Raw genomic sequence first — 22,412 nt, forward strand, 5'->3', positions numbered from 1 at the left:
TGAACTCAGATGTGTGTATTTTTTTTCTGTGTTGTGCTGTGATGGACTGTCCAGGGTGTATTTTGCCTCTCACCCATTAACCTCGGGATACCAGGACCAGTTCCCCAGTGGCCATTTAAGTATTTAGCTGAAAAGCTGGACAGACAGATAGAGGGACGGACGAACCCTATAGCAACAGTGACTGTGAGTATCCAAACTTACAACTCACTGTCTGATTATTGTCTGATCTTTAACGTTTAAAAAAAAAATCCAGCACCACTTCTGAAGTCAGACTACAAAAGAGAAGCTGTAAAACTGTCATATATCTGGGTTTTTTTTTTGTAAGAATCCAAATGTCTCCACACAAACTGAGCTCAACTGTGTTTCATCTTCAGTTTTCAGCAAAATTTCCCTCATGAATAAAAAAGGAAGAAAAGGGCATGCTAAAAACTCTGACACATGAGAATGCAGATTGAGCAATTTTGTAACGCTTATTATTTGTAACTGGAAGTTTGAACTCTGTCCTTTGTCTACATAAAGAATCCATTGACCAAAGCACAACACAATAGAAAGAGTTTTTTCTTCCTTTTTAGCATCTAGTGTCCCTAATATTTTGTCCTTTCCTACTGGTGGACTGTTTTTGAGACAATGTTCTCTCCTGCTAAAAACAATTTAGATAAGTTATATACAAATGCAAGACATGTTTTTTCAGATTTTTATTTGTAAAACAATTTAAAGTCGATTATTATTTTTTTCTTCCAGTTCACCTTTAAGTTCTACTTCATGCTGGTGTATCACATACAACCTCAATAAAATACAATGAAGTCTGCGATTGTAACATGACAAAATGTGAAAAAGTTCTAATTGGTACTTTTGCAAAGTATGTATGCCCAAACAGGTCTCTGAATAACAATAGGTTTAAGGTACATGGGTCCTTTAATCTCTCTGTAATATGTGTGTTTAAACAAATATGCTCAGTTTGTTAGTCTGATTGTGTCCATGTTCACGTTTAACAGCAAAATAACAGTTCTCAAGTAACTTCATGAATTCAAATTATAAATTCGGCTTCATCGCATTGTTTTTCTTTCTTTTACAAATACAAACCTTTTTCAAACACATAAAAATTGTTTTCTTCTAACACATGAAAAAACCCCATCTCAGTTGGATTCAGCTTACAAAAGCAACAAAGACTAATTTACACTTTTGAACTCTGGAATAATGTGTGAGCAGTAATTTACAACCTCAAAATCCATAAGAGAAAAGAAATAGAAAAACAATATCTGAAACTGGGCAGCCACTTAAAAAAATAATTAGCAGGAAACATCTTATATATATATTTTTTTTATATTCCTTTATTTAATCAGGTAAACCCTGTTGAGAGCTAGATCTCATTTTCAAGAGGGACCTAAAACAAACTTCACTCCCCGTCGGGGAATCGAACCCCGGTCTCCCGCGTGACAGGCGGGGATACTCACCACTATACTAACGAGGAGATTAGTATATATAGACAAAGGACAGAGTATATAGTTTGTGACTTTACTGAACAGTTGTTCAGTAAAGTCACAAACAGACCCTACAGATAAAGCAAGGCACACAATAAGGAACTAGTAATGGCTTCCATTACAACAAGTATTTAAAATACAATCCATTGATCTCGTAGATTTAATTTTTCTTCCCCAAACGGGGCCTGCTTACATAAATATCTCATGAACATAGTCATAACATTGAAAATCTCACGAGAGTCTGTCACCACTTCCTCTTCTATGGTTAACTTTGAAAGTATTTATGCCCTTTTGTGTTTGTTCCAGCTGTCAGGATGGATTTGATGCTGGGTCAGTACCATGAGGTCATTTCTCATGTTTTCAGCTGGTTTGAGATCTGAGCAGATAGACAATTCTCAGACACATGATTATCTTTAATTACTAAAATGTTGCTTTAGATCAGTCTCCATTCTTGTTTTAGATCAGTAGAAATTTTTTTTTTTTTTTTAAATTCCCTTAGCATAATTTCCTATACCTTTTAATTCTGTTACTTTTCATTGGTTTTGTCTTTTTTAGGGGCCATTTTTTCACTTTTCACTTCACTGACATGGGCTACTTATGTTCATTAAATAAAATCAAAATAAATAAATTTGGTGCTTCACTGTTAAATACGCACCTTTTATACAGATCATTAAAAACAAACTCAGTGAACAGCTCCCACCTCCTTGAGAACTGTTGCATTCAATAATAAATTAGGAATAATTGTAAGTACATCTGTTATGTTTCTCTTGGCCATTTTTCTGTATAGTACATGGAAAAATGAAAAACGGAATTGAAAAAGACTAAGCAAGCAGTACCTCAGTTTTAAATCAGACCAGAAACCATTATCATTTTTTATCCTCTTACTCCACTGTTCCCATAAATGTAAACATGGACTGTCTTTGAAATACTTGAATGGTTTCTATATCCCTTTGTGAGAATTTTCCACTGAGGGTCCAGCAACATGGCCAAAGGGAAAAGGTTCAGATTCTATATTTAAGAAATGCGTTTTGCTTTTTTTTCCTTGATTTTAGTCATTTTATACTACTGTGAGTTGCAGTTAAAGTCCAAAAAATTACCTCTGGCTAATGCATCTACACCATTTGGTGATGACCGTACTTCATACTGGGTTGCTATGAACACTAAACACTAACCCAGCAGCAGATCATAGTCATGACAAAATGACAGTTTGTTCATTTTATTTTAACTGCCTGTTAATGGGAGTGTCGGGGTGTGTGTGCATGGTTTTCTGTGTCACTAAGTTAGGCTGCGTTATCATGGACTGACAAACTGTGCAGGACGTGCTCCACATCCTGAATGTTGAGATTTCAACAACACGACTAGTCCCAGCCTTATATTCATGGATTTCTCCTTAGATTCGATTCGACTCATTTGGGTTTATTTGCATAATGCCAATTCACTCAATTCACATCAAATGTCTCAATGCAATTTACAAAAAAATTGTATTCAGTCGAATACTTGTCAGATTCCAAGTACATACATTCCAAATTGATATTAATTATCAAACAATGCACTGAAGTTCGGTTTATTATTCCAATTGATTATAAAGTTCTCTATCTCAGGAAAACCACATTGCATCAAGTGACCAACATGCAGTATGATCCTCCTGAACATGCATGTTATGATCATAAACAGCTGCTTGAATCGTGTTGTTGATTTTGCAGCAATTCCTCAGAGTATACTTGCTTGAATGAGAAAGTAATTCTCTCTTTTAACAAGAAAAAACTCCAGCAGAACCTAGCTCACTGTGAGCGGCCATCTGCCACGACTAACCGGGGGTCTGAGAAGAAGAAGGAGAATAACCAAAAAGCAAAACAAAACACAGAAGCACTGATCCAGGAGAACTATCTATATTAAAGAAAAACAAAAAGTTTGTGAAAGTAGTCGCTCCATTGGTAGTTTCGTCTAGGAGTCAAAGCTAAGCAGAAAACTTTGACCCAGATTTAGAGTCTATAGGATGAAAGAGGGCACATAAAGTTAGTGGAGTAAAAGCTCAGCCAATAGTTATCTCTAGGAGGGAGGCAGGGTCAAATGCTGAGAGAGGGAGCCAACTGCGTCTTCTGTGGAAGGAGAATGTCAAGTTGCTGGGAACAGTAGCTGAGCGAATGCCCCCTCCAGGAAGGCATCACAACTAAACAGAACACCAGACCAGATGTAGCTTCTATGAAGAGTAAAAACACTGAGAGAGAACAAAAAGAAAAACGTTTAAATAACACTAAATAATGCAATGTTTTACAGTAGTATGGGAATGTGAAAGAGATTACCTCACAGGGAAATGTAAGCCATATTAGGAAAGTGGAAGAGCTTTAACATGCTAAATAAATAACTAAGTCTACAGTCCTCACATATAACATAGTCTGGAAACATTTCAGTCAAAAAATATAAAATATAAAGAGCAAACTGGTATAATACATATAACGGATGAAAAAATAATCATAACATAAAACATTTTAAACCCAAAAGTATGCAAAAAACAAACAAACAAAAAACTGCTCATGCAAACATAAGGAGAATTGACTTCTATGATGATGATACAACATTTTTTTATTGAGATCCTTGTCTCATTTCCAATCAAAAACCTATTTGCAGTTTAAGAAATAGAATGGTATTAATCATTCAAGATGATCTGGCATAAACAAACTCAAATGAAAAATGTATTTCTTTGCAGAAGATGAAAAGGCTCCTTATCTCTACCATAACCCCAATAATCCACTTCATATGAGTTTTCAGATGGTTGGTTATTCTTTGTTGCTTATTCTCTCAAGGGAAGTACTACATTGCCAAATCCGCAAACAGTTTTCAGTTTTTACGTAAATTTACCAACAGGAAAATGTTAAATATCTGAATGATATCAAAAATGAATCTGAAATAATGACAGCTTTTTGATATTGTCTCAAACATGTTGTGAATGGTCTTTTTTCTAACACAAACTTCTCTTTCTAAGCAACAACTGCATGTCCTCGGTGCACCAGCTCAAAGTCACATCAGCCACCAAGGTTTTGACATGCTTTTCTTAGTAACTATTATAATTGCTAGTGACGTGTGCACTTGTAAGGCTTCATGATTTGAAAAAATCCATCTCTCCAAATTTTGCCCTCAGCAAAAAAAGGTGTTTTATAAATAGGGTCTAAATTATATTGAGCATTTGAAAAGCACATGGTGATTCTCAAAGCTCTTAAAAGCCTGGAATCTAAAGAGCTTAGTCCCTAAAAATAAACAAATAAACACACCTAGAAGCTGAAATTAGAAATAAAAACATCATACATTTAAAAAATAGTAATTAAACACCAACTAAAAATAACATTTAGTTCATTCAGTCGTACAAAATTATTGAGACCAACAAGCAGGAGCTACCCAACATATGCACAACTACAAGAAGATGGCGCCCTAAATGCCAACCCCATTAAATAAACAGCATCCACCTGCCGAACTTTTATAAAGATTAGCCATGGTACTGTACATATGCTTTATTATGTAATTTTAAATTACTCTAATCAAACCACAAACAACCCTGAAATTTAGCCTAGTAGCAATAAGACCAAGTTTAGTAGACAAGGAGTATCACTTACTGTTGTTCTTAAGAATATCTAAGGGGAAGAATCTTCTTCCCTTCCTGATAATGATGCCTGTATTTGCCATTGAAATGCTAAGCATGTCCTGTACACTTAAATCAGCAGGAAACACATTCTGCATGTGGGTGTGCGCGCGTGTGTGTGTGTGGCTCTCCTTCCCATGTACTGATTTAGTTCCAGTTTGGGTGTCAATTTTGTATTCTTGTCTCTACTTTAAGCCCATTAATGCAAATTATACTGAGAAAAAGAGAGTGAGGGAAAGTGCAAAGGGTAAGAAAAGAACCCTAGTGAGTGTGGTGGCAATCGTTATGAAATCTATTAAATTATTCCCTCTTTATGTGCCACCAGAGACCTTCTTCTGTGAATAAGTAGTCACTCAAGACATGGAGATTCTCTTATCATCTGCTGGACTAGCTTGTAAGAAAATATGAATTATCCATATTTTAGAAAATTAGACTTTTTATAGCGTGAGGATATGGTCCTGTATATTCTTTCAGGGTTATGAGACCTGTGGGGTTTCCCTTGTGTGACCCTAATATCCTGTGGATTTGCACAGCGCTGACACACAGACGGCATGACCCTCAAACGACAATGATGAATTCAAAGACCCGACGACAGCTCTGGAACAATAATGGTGAGATCATGGAAATATTGGGATATGAGCAAAACAAAATGCTATTGTTTGATTTCCATTCTTTGAGTGAGAAACAGTAGAAGTACAATATAGATGGACATTCTTAGTGATACAATATTTAGATAATGTGAAGCCAGCTGTAAAAGAGTCAGCTTTTGGGCAATCCATTGACCTATAACCTTGCATGGCATAATGGCAAGTGATATTGTGTCATTTAAATGACTGACCTCCTGAGAATCATATGATGTATACGGTGAAGATGGCAGCCTAGATTAGCCCTAAAACACACGCAGCGTCTTGCAGGAACACAAAAGAAAACCAAAGCACAAAATCCTACAACCATACACTTTAGTGTATTTTATAATTTTTTTGTCCTAACACAAAGTACAGCATAACTGTGAATCAAATGGCTGAATTACCTCCCCAGCATGCAGTCAAGTTCTGCAGAATTCTGCTAACGGTCTCATTATTTGACTCAGGTATGTTGAAGCAGGGAGGAACCCATCTAAAGGTTGCAGGGCAGCAGCTCACAGGGGCTGGATTTGAAGACTCCTGGTCTAAACCATTTATTTGAAGCTTTGGCAGTATCCTTTGGATTGCTGTCCAGTTGGACCAGTCAAATTCAGTCAAATCAGCGCCAATATCAAACCACCCAAAGAAAAAAAGCATATTGAGATCTCATCAGAGTGATCAGACACACCAAGAGCCAAGAATGAAAAAACAATTGCATGTTGACATTACTTTTCCATGCCTATGCATTTAGGTTTGAGGTTCTAAGTGTTTATCAAGACAGATTATCTTTCTCTCTCCTGGGTTTGACATCAGGAGAAAGTTTCTGTGTCAAGGAACCCTATGACTTCTTTGCTATCTGTTACAGTCATTATCCGTTCACTGCCCAAGCTAATTTAAACTAAGAAAGGTGTCATGTGTACAAAAGAAGTCCTTGTTTCTTAGAGATATGCTCAGTTGTTTACTTGGTTGTAGTGTTTGGAAGAAATTTGCAAACCTGGACTCAACTTTTGAGTTGCCTCTATATTTTGCTGTGGACTGGATTGAACTGAGAATGTTGGTAGTGGGTGAAAAATGAAAATGGACTTATTTGAAAACTCAACTGAACCTTGTGTGTATATTGAAGTACTGTACATTGAAGTGGCACATTGTGTTGCTTGTTGTTCTTTATTGTTATTTTATTGGGTACCTTATGTGCATGTATGGATTTTGGTGGTATAAAGGACTCATACTGTCCATCAGCTGACAGACTGATGGACATACAGACTGACACATCACTAGATAGATAAATTTCTATCTATTGAGCTATAACCAGATCTGAAGAATTTCTTATAGGAAGAAGGGACAAATTCTATGTGAGTACTAGAGACGCAGTGTAATATATTTTAGTAACTATGGCCCAAATGCTGATGGGAAGCATTAATAAGAAATGAGACAAACGGCTGTTAAATGTAAGCAGTTACTTTTCCCCTCCAACCTACCCACTCTCTTCTCTTTGCAATTTTTCTGTCTGCCTTTCTCTTGCTCAGTCTCCTTTATACCAGAGACTTTCTCCTTTCACTAGCTACTGTAGGCCTTTTCTTATTCATCCCTCCATTGCTGACCTTCTATTTATTCTCTCAATGATACCAGTATATACATATCTTAGAGTCACAAAACTCATCTAGTGCTAACCATTATAAGACAATTTCTTGCTTCTTAACAGGCTGCTTATCCAAACAAAAGAACCAGGCCACTGGAGAGACAGTTTACATCATTCTTTGACACATATCTTAACCCAAGCACAGGAAGCATTCAAAAGCACACTATGTAAAGAATAAATGCCTCGCAGGTTCCTGCATAACTCGATATTAAATCATACACATCCGATCCAAAGCCTCTGAAGTAAAAATGAAACTACAGCCTGACTGCAACAAAATTTCTATGGTATATTCAAAGTATTCTAACTTTAGAGGCGTAGTGCCTTCCTGACTTTATGTCTTTTCCGGGGTGGGCTCAGCAAGGGGATTCTCTGACACCTCATAACAGTAGTGAGTAAATTACTCAATTCAATTATCTGAGCATTTGCTCAATATAAATACCATCTGGGTGCTTGAAATAGATTCGTTTAAGGCCATACTAAATTATTAAACTATTCCCAGCGAATGAGTCCCCATTCCCCTTTAAATGAGGCAGACTTATGGGGTTCATGACGAGCCTCTGGTCGTTTGACTCATTTGGCACTTAAATCACTCCTCCCAGGGGTGCTTTGACAGGATTCTCAACAGGAACATGAAAATAAGGGCCACCATCACTTGACCCTCGCCTCATTCTACTGCCCAAACAGTTAACCCAGACCTGGTCTAACAAGCATGGAGACAGAAACAGAGGAAAATATGCAAAGGTTGTTACTCAGAGAGGCATTGAAAAACTATCTGTAACGCTTCGATTAATTGCTTTAATAGATTTAGCAGATGCGTACTCTTGCACAATAGTTCATAGTTACCACAGTTGCTTACTTTTTTCTCTCTCTACTTTGACAGAAAACAAACTTACAGGAAAGTGCTTCTTATAATTTCTTTGAAGGTACAAATCAAAATGTGAACATGTGGGTGCACAGACCATGCTGACGCTGCTATGCTGTAAACTGACCCAGCTCCCAGCTGTAGTTGCTTTTATGCCTTGATACGCATGTTTCAAAACTGTCAATTTCCCCAAAGTTGTTAGGTCTGTAATGGGTACATTTTTGCTGTCTAGAAAGAACGAAACACCATTCTTGCCTGGGATACTTTTTGGATTTTTGAGTCATTTAATATGAATAATCAAAGTCAAAGGAATTTGGGAATAAATGTTGATGTTTTATCCAACATTTATTCCCAAATATATCTTCCAATGTATTTGGAAGACAATTCTAAATATATTTGAAGATATTTAGAATTATCTTCAAATATAATTACACTTTGGCCAGACTGGGCCTGTTTGACCCATATTCTATAGTTCATCTGCTTGCAGGTTCAACATTTGTGTGTTGAAATGTTATTAAGCTTAAGTGTAACGAGTGATTATTTGAGGTGCACCAAAGACAAATTCAATCAATTTAATTTTCCATCTTTAAAGGAGTTTAATACATTTTAAAGTAAAAATGTACAGAAATTTCACTGCTGAATTTTTTATACTATTCTTTGTGACAAGTGCTGTTGAAATAATTCATCTTTCATAGATAAAGTGAAGTGCTGATGAGTCTTTTTGCCAGCAGCTAGTGACATAAAGGCTCATCCATTTATACAAAAAGTCTAAGTAAAACTAGACAGAAGTGCTTTGGTGCACAAAGACAGGTGCTTGATTCATAAGGATGGAAATAAAAGCTTGTACTTTTACCAAATTTTACACAATAAAATATAAAGTGCTTAAAATTCTGTGGTCTATCTATCTAATCTAGTGTTTAATTTAATACCATGCACCAACGTTTTACTCAATTTCACAATTTGAAAGATATTTTAACAAAGACTTGTAGACATTCAAGTGCTTTATTCTTGTCTTTGAGTTCTAAAAGGCTTATTAGTAGACACAGACTTTTCACAGCACTTCTCTTCAGATTATGGGGCTCAGGTGTCCCAGAATGTGATTTCGTCACATTGAGATCCTTCATCCATTATTTCCACCTGGCATAGAAATGAAACACTAAAGAAAAACACTGCTACCAGCATTAGGAAACGCTGGGATACTTAATCAAAGAATGCATCATCAAAATTCACTTCCGAAGAAAAATAACTTCCGTTATTTTACCACAGATCACAAGAGCCATTTTTCAGAAACCAAGTATAATGGAAATTATGAAAAGGCAATTTCACCCTTGGATAGAATTGGGGTGACCTAGTGCAGTAGATTTTAATGTTGGGCTGTAAACACTGAGATACAGGCCTTTTGGTTGTTGACACATCTCCACAGTGAATGGTAATGTTTCATTACATTGTAACAAGTCAGCAGTTCAGAACGTAGAATAAGGATAGCAATTGAAAAACAAAGCTCCTTTTATCTGCACCCTCTACTCAGTTTATGTTCTCATTTTAAAACAAATTAATTTTGTTTTTATGATTATTATTCTACTACTTACAAAGTGTTGACTGGAACATTGTCAAACTGTGCAACATTTGCATTTCTTTAGAAAAGTGACCTTTTTACAAAGTGACTTCAGAAGCAAATCTTTTGTCCGTTATATTGAAGGTAATGCATTGTGTGCTTGTTTTGTCTGCATTTGAAGAAATACATAAAAATCAATTCATGGCTTTCATGATTATGCCATCCTTCCTTGGTCCTTGGAGGAATCTGAAATCCTTGAAATAGACTGACCTTTCATTCATCAATATCAACTTTGTTTTTTAATCAGCTGTTCAAGAAAAGCCACAAATCAATTGGGCAACACAATATAGAGAAGGAATAAGAAGAGTTTTTTTTTCATTTAGTCACATTTATATCAAATAAGCAAACTGTTAACTTGGATATTTTGAAAGATGTTGTGTCGTCTCGGCTGAAAATGTGTGAACACTAATTTATAGTCAACATCTACATATTTTGATCACAATAAACATTGGCAGAGTAATCACACTCGCCTCAGGGAGAGTTGTAGCTGCCTTTCTTTAACAAGTAGAATAAATGTATGCCATATTTCATGCATACGAGAAATGTTCAAATTCCCATAAATTATTTTGATGCATGCACTAAATAGAAAACCAAAGTGTGGGTAATGAACAGGGTACGCCAAACTCAAGAATATCTGAGCATTTGACTGCATACAGGCAAGGCAAGGTATGCTTATTAGTATAGCACATTTCAGCTACAAGACGATTCAAATTTCTTTACATAATGAAAACATTAAAAAGAGTATATTGCAGTTGCATAATCGGCTAATTAACTGGGTCATTAGGCCACACAATCATGGGGAGAACTGCTGAATGGACAGATGTCCAAAAGACAGTCATCGACATCCTTCACAAGAAGAGTAAGCCACAAGAGGTTATTGTTGAAGAAGCCAGTCATTCACAGACTTCTGTATCCATGCACATTAGCAGAAGATTGAGTGGAAGAACGAAACGTGCTAGAAAACGTTTCGCCAGCAACAGGGAGAACCACAGTGTTGGAAGAATTGTCAAGCAAAATCTAAGGAGAAAAAGTCCAGAGTTTTATTTTCAGATGAAAGTAAATTCTGCATTTCATTTTCAAATCCAGGATCCAGGTTCTGTTTTCTAAAGCTCAATGCCTTTAATGTCACTAACATTTATATCATACGACTCACAGAACAGGGTGATGTGGTGTCTCTTTGTTGTTCTTGTGTTGTGATTAACCTGTCTGGGACCTGTAACTCTGGCTAAAGTCAGGTCAGAGACACTGTTGCCAGGAACTGTTGACCCAGCTGGTGTCTGTGACTGACTATTTAATGCTTGATCTTGGATTGGTTAGACTTATTACTGCATGGCAGCCCACCTGGGAAGTTGAACTCAGGTCAGGTTGAAGTTAGGTTAGTCGAGCACTTAATAGCACACTATGGCTTGTTTCTCTCCATGGGCTGTCATGTTGCTCTGACTGTTAGTTTGACCCCCTGAGAGCAAGTTCTGAGTGCAAACAGCCTGGTCTGCTCCTTTAATGCTTTGTTTCTGTATTACAGAAAAATGATTTCATGCTTGAGAATAGTCCTTTTCATTTTCAGCTTGGTAGTTTTTTCCACTTTGTTTCTTACAAAATAATTACCAGAGATTGTGTTTTTTTTTCTCCCCTTTCTTTCACTAGAAGTGATAATCAAGTTTTAGAAATCATCCCTTTCATTCATTCCACCTTTGATCATAACTGCACATAATACTTACAGATTGATGAAAGAGCCCCCACCATGTGACAATGCACAAAAAATGTCTTTCTATAAACAACCTATTCAAAATTCTTTCACATATTTAAAGACACTTGAATACTCAACAATGCTTTCCACACAGATTTTGAATTATTGATTAAAGTGGTCATAAGAACAAAGAAACAGCAAATGAATAATGGTAGAGATTAATAATTAATAGATATATATAGAAAAGGCTAAAGTAACACACTCAGTTAAAGTTTTAGAAAATTACAGAAGACAGCACTTTTCACTTGTCTGGACTTTCCATCAAGTAAAAGGGATTGTTCAAAGAAAAAAAAAGTCAAGCAAAATAAATCTGTTATGAACAATGATTTGCATTATCCATTGAATTTAGAGCGCTGAAATGTTTTACAGCTCAGGCTTAAATGTGCAAAACATTTCCAAGGCTACTAAGTCCCATCCACTCGCATACATAATGATCCTCACCCAAACAAGGGAAAACAACATTTAATCTTTGAGCACCTATTCAAGGTGAACAAATGTCTTAAGGTTCAGCAAATTACCGTCTTTCACAACCAGCCATTTATTCATTTTGTGTCTGTGAAGCCATGCACTTGTATTTAGAATACATTTAAGGAGACAGGGTGTGCTGTGGTGGCGTAGGGGATAATGCGACCCATGTTTGGAGGCCGTGAGTCCTCAACGCGGCCGTTGCAGGTTCGACTCCCTGACCCGACGATATTTGTCGCATGTCTTCCTCCCTTTCCTGTCAGCCTACTTTCATATAAGGGACACTAGAGCCCACAAAAGACCCCTTGGAGGGGAAAAGAAGGAGAGAGAAAGTCCGACAAGGTTTTCTTTTTTTTACAATAAAAAATTTGAAAAGTTTGTAGTTCATTTCAGCCCTGTTTTCTTCTGATACCTCTGAATAAACTCCGATGCAATCATCGGGCCTTAAAAGTTAAAGCCTCTGTTTATAGTTAGTAAATGGACATAATTTAATTGCAGTGTAAATGCATCTGCTCTGTGAATGCCTCTGGCCTGTTTGACAACATTTGTGGATAAGCATTATGAAGACCAATAAACACAGGCCAGGGAGAAGTTCATCAAATAATCTCCCAACCTTTAATGATGGACTGCGCAATCAATTATGAATTATTAAATAACATTTCAGTTTATTAAATACATCTGTATAAGCACTGAGCCAGTAATAAAACCTATTTTATAAAGAAAAAGAATACATAAGAGTTATTTGCATCAGGAGCTCTATTGCAGCATATAGGAGAGAAAATGACTGAGTCAAATGTGTGACTTTTGAAAGAGAACATGATGGTATTGACAGCAGTTTATTGAGTCATCTGAACTGAGAGTATTTTTAAGTATTAAATCTACCTTAAAAGCAAGTGGTACATGTCCATTTACTAAGAATTGATTAATCACGTCCAAAATGGGAGAGGTAATCAAAAGGAGAACTTTAATTTTGAAACTTTCTGAGGGGTGATATTGAGCTATTTACACTGGGACATTTGCAGAACCTTTAAAATATGTAAATTTCACTCAAGACTGATGCATCTGCAAAATTTGGTGAGTTTTCTTATGTTTAGACCTCATAAAACCCAATTCATTTGAGGGAAGAACAATAAACACTACCATTACAATATGCCTTTGCAGCCCTTTAGCTTTTTGGGGCTAATTAACATTCAAATTAAAATAGGCTTTCGCTGCTTGGGCTTGATTACAATCTGTGGCAAAACATGAAAATGGATGTTAACAGTTTTTCTCAAATTTGGTTTGACTGACCTTGAGCTATTTTGCAGAGAGCAGAGAGAATGGGACGAAACTAGACCTGAGACTTATCCGAAAGGAAGTGTAACTGTAATTGTAGAAACTATTGATGGAGGATAAGGGAGGTAAAAACAAATAAATGCCACACCTTAGAAGACAGTAGGAGATGCTAGTGTTGGAGAAGGTTAAGTTTGGGTGATAGTGCTTTGAACTTACTAATATATCTGAAAAGACTGTTACTTTTGAAACGTGCTTTAAACATTTTTATTCCAGGCAGAATCAAGTTTTGGGGTTAACGTGCATCACTTCTACAGCAAATCTTCCTCATCTAAGTCAGATGAGGTGTGTAGTAATTTTCAGTGTTGTAGCTCCACCCACCGTGGACATACAGCACTAAGTGTCCGGGTGGTGCATGATGGAGGCTACCACAAAGCATTTGTGCTAAGGGCATTTAAATAGCTAGCAACATCCCTGGTGACTTCTGAACTCTTTTTATCCTTTCTTCCTGTCTTAGTCTGTTGGACACATGCAGAGATAACAAGATGTCTTGTTTTAAGCATGTCTAGAGTAACAGCATCACAGAAGGCAGTTGTGTTGGTGCTGCTTACCATCACTTCCCCTCACACTGACCATAAACAAACAGTCTCACACCTGAGGCACAGGGACCATAAAAAACACCAATCTAAAAACCAGTGTGCTCTGAACAAAGTGCTCCACTTTGACAGTCTGTTCTCTTTGTAATTACACATCTTGCTTGGAATCATTAAAAATTCATCTTCCATCAACCTGGAATACTCCAGCTTGGGTATTCCAGTGACAGCCGTCTTCGCACTAGGGTTGGGAAGGCATCATTTTCTTTTGTTTTCCCATGTGGCACTGCTCACAATAAAACCTTACCTTTCTTATAACAGCTTTCCCCATGTAGCGTCACTGTATGATTCCCCTAGCTCCTCTGTTGGGCAAATTCTATAATCTTGAATCACAAAGTAACTAAATATTGAATGGAGCAGAAAATCACTTCTATCCCCCAGGATTATGACTGAGAATGGCAAAGCTTGGACACAATTTGGGTTAAATCTATGTGATGGTGATGCATTTAATAAGAGAAATGGGTCAAATGCAATGTACTGAGCTCTATTTGTCCTTTGTATCTTAAAAAGCTGACAGAACGTCCATCTAACTCCACCTGTTTACAGAACAAACCAGGTAACAAATAAATATTAAAAGCTTAAAATTTTAACAGAATTTACAATCTAATTTATAACATACCAGAAGGAAATATTACATCTTCTAGTGAACTTGAAAAAACATTTTACCTTAACTATAAATAAATTATGCTCTCTACTGGGTAGAGGCTTGAGCCCAGATACATGTAGTTTGCTTATCCTTGTACAGGGTCACTGTCATTGTTTGTAGATGGTGTAGAATCCAATAGCAATCAAGCAGAGATGGCAATAAAGGAAAACTAAAAATTTACAAAGTTACAAGGCAAACTCAGCTCTCAAGAGAAGGAACAACAGGATCCAGGCACAAGAATAGAAAGTGGGCAAAGGAAGAAGCCTGCTGTGATAGAGTAATTTAATGGAGCTTTTAAACAGAGGAGCTTGACTACTGACAAGGAACAGGTGTCTGATTGGTGCAGGTGAGAGAGGGGACCAGAATATCTCAATATTTTCTCACTATTCTCTTTTTAATCATTATGATATCCATCCCACCTTCTGTGAATGTTGTCTCCTGTTCACTGTCTTTATCAGGCTTTAGAACATGAAAATCTGTCAAATTTGCCAAATATATTATTTCCAAATATTTTATTCGAACTCCTTTAACTTTGATTTAGACATTTGGTAGCTGGAAAATACACAAGAACTGTTGTCAGAGTATATGAGTGCTCTTGTGGTTTTAGGAATTCAAACAGAAAACTAACTTGGCTGTTTATTTGTTCAAAGGAAATTAAACAGCTTCAAAATACAGCTGCATGTTAGGAAGGAGGAAGTGATTTAATGGGACAATCAAAGTACTGTACAATTCCTCCAAAGAAAAGTTAGTTGATTAGGAAAAGCCCTTTGTCTTGGCAATGTGTTTCTGATTTGCTCTTTCATCTCAGTTCTCATTAATACGGTTTCAATGTTTGATCTGTTTCAACTGAATTACTCAGCAGTGTGTTTAAAATATTTTTACTGTTTTGGAAGTATTGTAGCTGTGAAGAAGAACTAATGCTTCTTTGTGTTGATTAGAAAATCCTGGTTTTGCACACTGCAGTTCCACAGAATAAATGATCCATTTAAAAATTACTACAGACAAGAACAATGATTAAAAACCACAGGAAAGAAATGCCTTCATTTCTATTACAGGTAATCAAAATGTGGTTTCTGTAAATAAGGTGAAGGGGAATGGATGAAACATTGCAGCCAGAAGACATTTAAACAAATAGTCAGAAGATTGTCCGTGTGCGGGGGTGTACATGTATGTGTGTTGCGCCTGTGATTCTCAGATGAAACCAAAATAAATAAAGAATGGTGGTCTGTATTCTTCTTATTTCAGTAGAAGAACGCAAATTTGTCTGGACTTGTTTTAATCATACTCAGAAAAAAAGAGAAGATAGTCAGGGGAAAAAAAACATGCAATTAGATTCTGTTATACTAATAAAAGAATTCTTGTCGTTTTCAGCTGCAGAAATCATTTTTGTGTCCATTTAATGAAAAGCAGCAAGTTTTGGACTAAGCTTTATTTATCATATCATATTGATTTTCTTTTTCATGACGCTTTTTATTGACCACTTAGGTGACTTCTTTTCCTTTTCACTCTGTTTTATCAAACAGAATCTCAGTAAATTAAATAGTTTGTGGATGTCACTGAGCAAGAGCTAAAACTCTGTATGTATGTACATTTATCATATACTCATTTGGTTAACTGTTCCTTATGACCCATCATTGTATCTTTTAAGCAGAACACATTGCTCCATATTCTGATAAATTATCCAGCCTAATTCTTAAATAAACACATTTTTACTACAGATGCAGATGAAGCCATTTATCCCACATAATCATACAGGGAAATAAGTGGCTGGGTTGTGCTAATCATTCTGTGCAGCATTTTAAAAAGTTACACTGCACTGCAGTTTTGCATCACATTATTGAAGTAGCTCTCTCCCTCATTCCATCTTTTTTGTAAATATCCAACATTTAGTAGGTAAAGCTAGAAAGAAGGTAATTAATCATTTAAACCAAACATTTAAACAGGCATTTTAGTTTTGTTTTAGCATATTGAATGAAACTAAACAAAATGTGCTTTCCCTATTGTTGGTGTTCTTACCTTAGTTCATAGGTACATTTATATGTAGCATAAAGGTTACAGTTACATTTGGTTGGTTTTTGCTTCATAAGTTTACAGGTAAAACAGATTTCTTGACACTTAAGAAGCAAACATTGCTTGCCGACTGCTTTTTGAATGTTAACCCTACAACAGAGCAAAACAAAAATGTTGGAATAAATAAAATAAATACTTTTCCTTTTACTTCTTCCATTGGTCATTCGCTGTCTAGCTGCACTCCTTTATTTACAATTCACAACCACTTTTTGCATTTCATTTTCTGTTAATATTCTCTCTAGTTTTCCTCAATTTCACATTTCTCTTTTATTCTCCCCTCCTATGATGAGAAAATGATTGCCTGTCCACAAAGAATGCTCATCTACTTTGCTACACAAGTGAAAAAAATGCAGGTTATTCTATCTTTTTTTTTTTCTCCTGGCTCCCGAGGACCAAAGCAAAAATAATAATGATGATGCTTTTATTATTATTTTTTTTCGAAGATAGAATAACAAGAAAGCTTGTTAACATTAATCTGTCGTTTAGGACGGTTGTAGCGCGGGTTGTGCTCGCAGAGCCCCAGTGGAGGACGAGAGAATGCAGAATTGAAAAGTCATGAATAAATATGACACCACATTTTTTTTTCTTCTCCTTATCGAGGTTGCCCAGAGAGAGGTGGGAAAGGAAGCACACTGATTACTGCATCTGCTCAAGACTCTCTGAAAGCATATGTCTTGTTGATGATAGGAGACACAAGTGCATGAAGTCTTCACACAAAGCTGTTGAGATTGGTATACTGGCTCATAGCACTGTCTTTATAACATCAACTTATAACTCTGCCTGTACTTGGTCATAATGTTTTATGACTCCATAAAGACCTTGAATACTCAACCATAGCTTCTTGATTGTTGGGTTTAGATTAGCTCCAGGTTTTTCTTTGCATGTTCCTGAATACGTAAGCACATACTGACTTACTGGGTGCCTACTTGATGAGCTTTTGTTAACATGTTTTCCTCATAGATGGCAGCTTAAAATAAAAGAAAGCAATGACCATTTTTTTCTTTATATTTAAAATACTCATTTTGTAAAACAATGCATCCCAATAATGCCTGAGTGCATCTGCTCATTGCTATGATGATCTCTTGCCGTGTCCGAGAGGCTTAAGAGCTAACTGTACTTTATGGAATTGAATCAATAAAAACAGAGGAAGGGCGAAATGACTCAGGTAAACATGTGGAAACAGCATGAAGCTGGAGGATGAATTGTTTCAAATAATGATGGTGTTTAATGCTCAGCCAGGTCTCTTTGTGGAATGGGCTAATGCGGGGCTTTACAGTGCCCCCTCTAAGGACTATTCTGAGCACAGTGTATCACTCATTGCCTTCTCCTGCCTCTCGGCACACTTCCATGAACACACATTTGCAGGCGTTCCCACGCGCCCAACTCAGGTATTCTCTGGCTGTTCCTGTTTTTGTTGGCCTTTTCTCTCTCCCTCCAGTTTCCCTTAAGTGATTGAACAAAATATTACAGTGTGTGATGCTTTTAGCTGCAGAGGAGCTTAAAAAGACTCTGGTCCAGCAGTAAGAGCAAACTGTAAAACTGCTGGTATTCAGCTAAAAGACTTAGAATATTGCATGAAAGTGCAGTCATAGAGTGAAATATTTTAAACTTTTAGTTTTCTTAAATTGTTTATTTATTCTAATAAACAAATTATATTTTATTAGATTACAATTTCAATGATAATGGCTTACAGGTAAAGAAAACCCAAAATTTAGTGTATCAGGAAATTTAAATATCACATTAGACCAATGAAAAATGGATGTAGTAAGAATAAATGTCAGGCTTTTGAAAAATATTTACATTTCTCTTCACTCAATATTTGTCTGAGCCTCCTCTTGCCTGAAGTACTGCATCAATGCGTCGTGGCAAAGGAGCGATCAGCCTGTGGCACCGTGTAGGTGTAATGGAAACCCAGATTGCTCTGATAGCTGCCTACAGGTCATCTGCCTTGATGGGTCTGGTCTCTCATCTTCGTCTTGATAACAGGCCATAAATTTTCAATGGGGTTCAGGTCAGGGGAGTTTGCTGGCCAATCAAGAACAGGAACACAATGGTTCATTGAACCAGCTTTTGGTGTTTTATCAGTGTAGGCTGGTGCCAACTGCTGCTGGAAAATAAAATCACTATCTTCCCTCAACTTGTCAGCAAAATGAAGCATGAAGTGCTCTAGTATTTCCTGGTAAATGGCTGCGTTGACTGTGGACTTCAGAAAACACAGTCCACCAACAGCAGCAGATGTCATGGCAACCCAAAACATCGCCGATTATCCAAACTTCACATTGGAAATCATGACTCTGGACCATTGCGCAGCAACCCAGTTCCTTTTCTTCTTAGCCCAGGTAAGATGCCTTCAACTAACAAGAGCTTGATCTCTGGATCAGGAGTGGCAATCCTCTAAAGGCTCTGGTTCTTCCTGTTGGTGGTGTTGAGAATAAATAATTCTGTGTTTTCCTCTATCTCTTTTAGCTATTTGCATGCTGGTATACATGCACTCACATAGAGCACATGCCCTCAAAGCTAAGGTTAAACGAAATGACACACTAGGGAATTCTCTCTTTAGGGTGTAGCTTAGATAGAGGCAAAGAGAACTACAAACGGTTGTTAGATGCCATTTTGCTCTGTTAGCCCATAAGTAAAGCATGTGCAGTATTTTAGTCTTAATAAATAGAATTCATGAATTCAACTCTTCTTCAACCTCATACATCAAGAACCTAAATGGAGAAAGGATAATTCTCCCAAACTGGTGCACCATTTCCCTCCATATTTCTTTCTTCCACTCAATTTTCAGCTAATATGGTAGGATACATAACTCTCCTTGTGAAGGGTGCTGATGACTGTCTTCTGGACAAATGTTATGTCAGCAGTTTCCCTATTATTGTGTGGCCCACTGACCCACAGAGACCATGTAGAGGCTCAGGAAACCATTGCAGGTGTTTTGAATTAACTAGCTGACTAAGATGTGACATAATACGTTTCCATTATTGACCTTTTTCACAGCATTCACATTTTCTGAATTATAAGCTTCCATTATGTGGAAGCCATAATTATCCAAATTAGAAGAAAAAAAAAGCTTGGAGTATGTCACTCTTTACAGGTACTGAAATCAAAGGCAAGAAATATTGTAATTTTTTAAAAAATGTACTCGTATGAAGAAAACTCATAGTACTTCTATCAAGCAGCCAGCCAAAAAAAAGTTATTGGGTTTCAGGCCACTGTCATTGCTGAATGATTCTAAGCAACTTGATAACATAGTATCTAGAGGGAGAAGTGTATGAATACCAAGCAGATGAGATGACGTCTCACTTACATCAGTGTCTATCTGATTGACATACCTGGATGGTGAGGCAGATTGTGTGCACATAAACACTTTTTTTTTTTTTTTTTTTGCTCTGGAATAGCTTGTCAGTGTGACAGATTTCATCTATGCCAAAATTCCCTTCCAACCACGATTAGGGGAAATCTTGGTCATTTATCTGCTACTACTAGTCTTTAATGTTGCTATTCTCTATTAATTCTCTGAAAAGCCTCAAGCTTATTAAAACAGGCTGTAAGTACAGGCTTTCTCCAGAGTGGTATAAAATCTCTTCATATTCTTCATTTTAGTGTGATTTAAAGCAATGAAATATATTTTTCAAAATTACTGACACCACTGACTTGCACAGCAATCTTATTGTTTATCAGAGGAGACTGATTATTACCCAGGGTAAAAGAACCAGGTAAATGTTTGATTTGTTCCTTTCTGAGTGCCAATACAACAGAACACGGCTACCCAAATTTCATTTCCTTAAAATCACCAGGTTGACAAGTGCTTTTGCTTCAATGCATACCACATTGACATGTATGAAACTCCTTTTAAAGAGAAAGTCAACTGAGAAGCCTGACTGTCAGATTTAATTCACATCTATCTACATATTTTGTTTTCTTCAACAGTCATGGCATCCTGAAAACAGTATCCATGCAGGCACAACCTGTTTTTCCTGGTAGCCCTTGTACTTTGAATGTATATTCCATTATCATGTAAATGAAAAATGATGTGTGCTGCAGGCTGTAATTTTTAACTTTAATTAAGACATTTTCTGTTCTGAGAGTCCAAGAGTCATTCAAATTCCTATTTATTTAAAAAGAATTTGGAGGATATAGAAACTTAAAACAGAATTAAGTTAATTCATTTAGTACTGACACATATAAAAAATTATGAAACAAAAAGACATGTCACACCTGTGCAGCATAGGAACTTGCAAATGAAGTCAATGTGCCTTCTTGGTCAGCTATGTCTCTTCTCCTCTAGCCTTCAACCAAAGACTCCATGGTTGTGAATTACTGTACATGCCAATGTTTGATGAGAGTCCTTACTACTTCTATTATTGCTTTAAACTAAGAGAGAGGCATGAAAGGTCTAGGACAGCTTTAGCAAATCCACAACTTTATTACCTGTGGCATGCCTTTCCTTGCACAAAAGCGACCACTGCAAACTTGTGAGCCACAATTCTCAAACCAATGACTCTTCCTCCACCACCACAACTATTGATTGAATTCCACAGGGCTTTGTGCTAAGATCAACATTTTTATTTTATTTTATTTGAGAGCACAACATAGCTATCAGTACCCACTGTAATCATGTTCTGCCCTAGAATTATTTATAAAAAAATCACAGGGCAGTTGTGCTTCAAATGTGCTTTGATTCAGTGATATTTCTCAGCACAGCATAAAGCTGTTAGTAATTGTGCTGCTATCATCTTAAGCTAAAGGCAGATCCACAGTTATCTTTCTTTACTCTCAGCCTCTTATGAGAGGTTTCCATCTTACTGCTGCCCTCTGTGTGCTTGGGATCAAGGACTGAATACAAATGGGTTGAAATTAATTAATTATAATGTAAATATATATTCTAATAATTAGACTGACCTAAAGTGAACTGATTTGAAATTAGATAAATATCATCATCAATCATTATCATCATCAGCTTTATTAAAGACACAAATGAGTCCATAGAATAATAAAGAGCAGGATTATCAAAAGCTGTAACTTTAGGTTGTAATATCGTAATGACAGAAAATACAATGTGAGAACAATCAGAACAAAATTGAAATCATTACTGTAAAAAAAAATCTAAGACAAAACATTCACTGCCTACTGACAAATCAATACCTTTGGCAAACAAAAACAAAAGGTTTTGTGTGTGTTAGTGTGTGGACAGCAAGTCGCTCTCTTCTTTTGTCCAACTAACCGCGGCTCTCTGTGACAAGCATCTGAAATGTACCGCTTTGTAGAGCTCTAGCTTATTCAAGGTTATACACAAATACAATTGTAAACTTCTGTTGTCCACATTCAGTTTTTTTGGAAGGAGAAAACATAAAGCTACAACCATTTTTCCAGGATTTCTTTATGCTCTTCCACTTCTATAAACTTGTTTGTTCACAACAAACTGCTTACGCATATGTCATTGTAAAGGTATTTTGTTAAGCATATAAAAATAATTTATGTCTGTTGATTTTTTGCTTTGTTTGGATATCTGAAATCTAACCTTCAGCACAAGTATTGTTTGGTCACAATACAAAAAGAATATAAATCAAAGCCCTCTGGTTTGAGTTTAAATTATGCTCCTTGCAGCCAGTTTTAGGCAACGCTCTAAGATTCATCCATCCAATATGTAACACACTTAGCCTTGCAGGGTCATAAAAGGTGTCTGGTCCCTTTCTCCAGCATTC

General features: G+C 36.5%; 1 non-coding gene across 1 annotated transcript; it reads right to left on the reverse strand.

Moving 5' to 3' along the window:
* Window positions 1-1,399: 1,399 nt before the first annotated feature.
* On the reverse strand, window positions 1,400-1,471 carry trnad-guc (transfer RNA aspartic acid (anticodon GUC)). The gene has a single exon. It is a non-coding gene; the product is annotated as a tRNA-Asp (tRNA).
* Between the last annotated feature and the right edge of the window lie 20,941 nt (window positions 1,472-22,412).

Source organism: Xiphophorus couchianus, chromosome 1 (genome assembly GCF_001444195.1).
Source record: "Xiphophorus couchianus chromosome 1, X_couchianus-1.0, whole genome shotgun sequence".
Lineage (NCBI taxonomy): Eukaryota > Metazoa > Chordata > Actinopteri > Cyprinodontiformes > Poeciliidae > Xiphophorus > Xiphophorus couchianus.